The sequence below is a fragment of the Zonotrichia leucophrys genome, chromosome 1 (genome assembly GCF_028769735.1).
Source record: "Zonotrichia leucophrys gambelii isolate GWCS_2022_RI chromosome 1, RI_Zleu_2.0, whole genome shotgun sequence".
NCBI classification, from domain to species: Eukaryota; Metazoa; Chordata; class Aves; order Passeriformes; family Passerellidae; genus Zonotrichia; species Zonotrichia leucophrys.
The window spans coordinates 97,388,945-97,394,593 of record NC_088169.1 but is presented as its reverse complement, the minus strand read 5'-3'; positions in this window follow the sequence as shown (position 1 = coordinate 97,394,593).

Below are 5,649 nucleotides of genomic sequence, written 5' to 3'. Positions count from 1 at the left end.
GTGAATGCTTACCTCCTACTGGAGCTGAAAACCTGTCAAATTCAGAAAAGCAAAAAAAGTTGAAAGACCTAAGAAAATATGTAAGTCGATAGAAACATCTAAAACCTAAGCATCCTCTGATTTTGTGCAGGCAGAGAGGATTTGTTAGGTTACTGTTACAGTACCATAAAAAAACGAGCACAGGACTGTGAAGAAGCTACTGAACAGCTTGAAACAAATAGCACAGATGGATCTAGAAATCACTTGCCTGCAGATGACAGCTTCAGCAGAAGGTGGTACACTGGCTGTAGAAATCAGCCATTGCCCTCCTACCACAGAGATATCCATTTTTTCTGTCACTTTTTACATCACCGGTACCAAAAGAGGCAAAATAATGGATTCACTTACTGGATTCAAATTGGGCCAAAGAAAAAGATAACTCAAATAAGTTGCGCTGAATAAAGTTTTTCTGGCAAATAAAGTTTTCTGGAATATGCACTTTTGAGCAAACCAAAACATTGCATGAGATTAACTAAATTCCAAGGAATATTTTTGAAACAAGATAACTGGGGGGAAAAAACCCACCTTAAATAAAATTGTTTATTTTAAAATTATTATTTTGAATAAAATGTTATGATTGGCATTTTTGTGTTTAGAAATCAGATTTTTCAGTTCAGTTGCTGAGGTCAAATATTATTAAAAATTAGGATAAATAACATTAACCATAGAATTTTAGTACAGAGCAGAATACTTGGTTTCTAGTAAAACAATATATTTGGACTTGATTTATCAGTTCAGCCTTGCCTTTTTGATTTTGTACTTGCAACCTGAATTTAGTTGTGAAATACAGTGATTTAAAATAACAAATCTAACTGGAATGAGCTTCAGAGTCATAGCTCTTGTGTTGCTCTGAGGGAACAAAGGCAGACCACAGAGTTCCAGCAGCGCCTGGGAAAACTCTACAAGCAGGATGAAGGAAACTGCTTCTCTACCTGCCCAGAACCGAGGTACAGGGATAACCCTTGGTGTTCAGCTTTGCTCCCTGCACCTCCATTAGCATGCTGAAGGAACCAGGACCTTCAGAGATGACTGAGTTCCACCCCTGGCTCCAACAGCAAATGAGTAACTTACCTGATACACAGGGAAGGACTCTTGTACAACACGTAAGTAGGACTAAACAAAACAAAAAGCTGTTTCAACTTCTATATTCTTTAGCATCAAGAGTGGTCCAAAGTCACAGATTGAGATTGGTAAAAACCCGTGGACAGAGGCTGGGCCACCTCAGAATTACAGGTTTTGCATTTTTCACTTTTCTGTCTATAGAATGGAAATAAAACCAATTGAGTTTTATCAAAGTGAATATGCATTATTGATTTCAAGGCAACACAAAGGCACTATAATAACATCTTCAGGCACTATAATACCAACAGGCTCTATAAAAACCATATGAATAAATATAAAGCTACCAAGTTGGTCAGAGTAGGCCTTTTCTGCAAAATAAAAGGAATTATTTTAACATGGGCATAACTAATGCACTGTTGAATTATTAACCTGCATGAGTGTGCCAAAGTGGTTAGTTCATTATTAAGGTTTCCATCTTTGCAGAACTGTAATAAAATATTTCAATAAAATAATTTTGTATTTTCAATCTAACTTATTAAAGAATTGGTAATAACAGTAGTTATGCAGTAATGAAAGAATAGTCAGGTATGCTCAAAAAAATCTGGAAAAAATGAAAAAGAAATGCTCCAGGTGTGACATTTTATCACAACCGTAGTTTCCCAAGGAAGAGAACAGTAAGAGCCTGATTAAAAATGTTTGCCAACCTATATTGGAAGTATCTCTACCAGCCTCTGTTGTACCATCTATGCTCAATAATCATATTCAAATAGTGTATCCCAGACTTTTACTTAGGAATATAAAGTTTAATGAAATCACTGTATTTCTAGCAAAAGGCAGACTAAGAATTATATATTGTTGCAATAAATAAAAATAATAACAAGATCAGAACGTCCAAGAGAATGCAACACCTTTGAGATGGTTAATTAGACTGGATCAAACCACAATTAATTTGTTCCCTGTCACCATCTCAGGTAGGAACTCTGAAGAAAGACAATATGTCAGATCTAACTGTGCTTTATTTAATGTGAAAATGGCAAGAGATTCTCTAGGGATCACCAGAGTGGTAAAACAACTTCTTAATTACTTCAGTAGTCTCATTTCACTACTGCTTGGAGAAACAGCCTGCCACAGCCCCTTGACTCTTGTCTCAGTAAAACACCTGCTCCACATTGCAGAGACAGGACTGAACTGAGATATCAGCCCTTGGAGTTCCATGCATCCCTCGGAAATACCCCACAGTGGCTGCTGTCAAACTGAAGGTGTTAGAGGTGAGCACACCTTCTTGAATAATAGCACAGACCAGGAAGATTCTTAAAGAGATAGAAATAAGAAATAAATGAATTAAATGAATAAATAAAATAAATAAATGAATCCCACCTTCCTGACAGCTAACTCCTGAATGAGTGTTGGTGAATAAAAGGTATCCAGGTCTTCCACTAACTGTCGCCCAATTGTAATTACAAACTAAAACAATTTATCTGGTGTCACAGATGTTATGGCTGTTTCCCTTAGTATTCATTGTATGAATGGAGCCAGGAAAGGTGTGGTGACAACAGACCTGCCACTGGAGCAATGGGGCTTCTGGAAGGGAGAAGAGCCCAGGACTCAGCTGAGGAACAAGAAGGTCCCATCAAGCTCGGATATAGGCTTGGAGGAGAATGGGTTGAGAGCAGCCCTGCTGAGAAGAATCTGGAGGTGCTGGTTGGCAAGAAGCTCAGCATGAGCCAGCAAAGCCAATGTATCCTGGTGTGCATCCAAAGCAGTGTGGCCAGCAGGGCAAGGGAAAGGATTCTTCCCCTCTACTCTTGTGAGAACCCATCTGGACTGCTGCATCCAGGTCCAGGATTCCCAGCAAAAGAAAGAAGTGTACCTGTTGGAGTGACTTCAGAGGAGGGTGGCGAAGATGATCAGAGGGTGTAGCACCTTTCTTACAAGGACTGACGGAGAGAGACAGGGTTTTTCAGCCTGGAGAAGGAAAGTGTCTGGAGAAACCTTACAGCATTTTCCAGTACCTAAGGGGGCCTGCAAGAAAGCTGGAGAGTGAAATTTTGCTAAGACAGGTTGTGACAGGACAAGTGGGGAAGAGATTCTTTACTGTGAGGGTGGTGAGGCTCTGGCATAGGTGGTGAGGCTCTTGGACCAGAGCAGATGCGGACACCCTGTCCCTGGAAGCGTTCAAGGCCAGGTTGGATGGGGCTCTGAGCAACCTGAGCAACTCTGAACAATCAGAGCATCTAAGGCCTAAGGAATCAAGATTAGTGAAAGAGATGCAGAGTGAGCAGGGAACCTCACAGAATGAGAAATGCCAGGTTGAATGGCTTCAACTTCAAGATCAGACCAGGGGGTTGAAAAGTCCTTATTCTAATAAAAATATTTCCAGAATGGGGACAGCACACCAGGGCAGATCTTATGTCTGGGGCAGCATTGTGTGCTCTAAGACTCTCCTGCCCACTTGTGATGTACTGACATGGTGAAGGAGATTGACTTCAGTTTTAAGAACAACATGGAATTTCAGAAATGAGTCAATAAAGACCCAATATAGACTTGAGGATTTGAGCACAACAGCAGCAACACTTAGGCACAGCTATCTTGCAGATGAAAGGGAGATGTCAATAGACTTAGCCAGTGTAAATCCCATTTAACAAGATACATTACACTATCTGCTAGAGTGCAGACAAAAACAAACATACATCTGACCTAAAAGATCCTTTCCAATCTCAGAAGTTCATCCTCTGGGACTCAGCATGACACACTCAAACAACTAGAAGTGCTGAATGAAATATTTCTGAATTCAGCTGTGTGAAGACTTGACACAGATTTAATATCTCCATTTTATATAAAGAGCACTTTTCACAGCCATACCACCTTTCATCTCATAGTCCTGATCTTTAAAGATCTCCAAAATGCCTTCCAAAGGAGAGCCTAGAACTAACAGCTTGAACTTCTAGTCACCAGGAAACAGGGATTAAATAGAGATATTAATTTCATGGCATAGTATAATTTCCTTTTTCTTCCACTAACCTTTCCATGTTCCACAGAGTAGAACAAAATTATATTTTGTTTCTTTCCCTTAGCAAGGTAACTGCCTTATCAACTTGTCTCTACTCTGCACATACTAACGACATTTTCTTTCAGAGGTGGTTTCCGTTGTAGGTACCTGAGCAATTGTTTTCATTTTGTGCTTAGCTTTGAAGTCTGCTAACTTTGATTCATACCTGAGGAAGGCAGTTGTGCCTGAAAAGAAATCTTTAAATAAAAGATGCATGTGCAGATGAGCACATCTGGTTCTACCTGCTGTCTTTAGGAAACTGTTGCTAAAAAACCACAGCTGCATCTCCTTGATAACTATTTCTGAAGTTGGCAGGTTAAGAGAATACAGTAAAAAAAGCACACTAAATTAAGTAAAGTATGAGACATGATGAGACCCTATTCAACTAAACAGCAAAGTGGATCATCATGTGGTGGTGGAATCAGATATAATCAGTATGGAAAACACTAATGGCCTATGTCTAAACCCTGTGGCTGTTCCACCCACTGATTCAGGAAACTAAGGATCATCTCTAGGTTCTGTGTCACATCACACAACATTTTTTGGTTGTCTTGGAAGCCTGGGAACAACCTAAAAGGCACTCAATGTTAAGAAAATTCAATCTAATCTAGGAAAGCTGTATGTAGGGAAGGGCTCTGTCAGACTCCTCCTTGCTTGGACACATAAAAAAAGCCGAAAGACACTAAACAAATGCTACCAGAGGACAAAGTGCCCAAGACAGGAGCAGGTACTCTCAAACTGAGTACCACTGCACTTTTCAATTCCAAAGACAGCCATGGTGCAAAGGACTGATTCTTCCAGTAGGACCTGGATGTTATGCTACACATTCCCCTCTTTGCTGACCTAACAGGATCAAAAAAATTATGAAAGCAACTGAGACAATTCAGAAAATTATATTATCTGCTAGAATGTGGACAAAAAGCAAACACTCATCTGACCTAAAAATCCTTTCCAATATCAAAAGTCCCTGTGGGACTCAGATTTTGTGAGGTCTTTGCATGTATATTTTAAGAACACTGATACTTATTTTTCCTCTTACAAATTGTTTCAGTTAATCAGCAATAAAAAATTATTCCCTACAACTTCATTAACAGGACTAATGGCTTTCGCTACAATCATGAGGAACTTCTGCTATATTTTTGATCTTTCAAAACAAGTGAACATTTGTAAAAATAACACAAATGAAAATAAAAGAATGATATATAACAATCCCATAAAATTTGTTTTGATGGACTGTATCCTTTCATACATTTCATCCTTTCATTCATGCTACAATTTACTACACTAAAAATAACACACATCTCATAATACATTATGACATGGTTATGATAAAATAAAGCTTGAGCCAACCTTGATAATATTTCCAGAATTCAAAACATTAGTTACCAGTGGAAGACACTTCCTGTTTTAAATTTGTTAGATGTTTTAAGTCCATCCTTTTATGCAAGTATTCTTTTTGCTGTGACCTTATTTTTTATCCTTCAGGAGTTATTCACAGA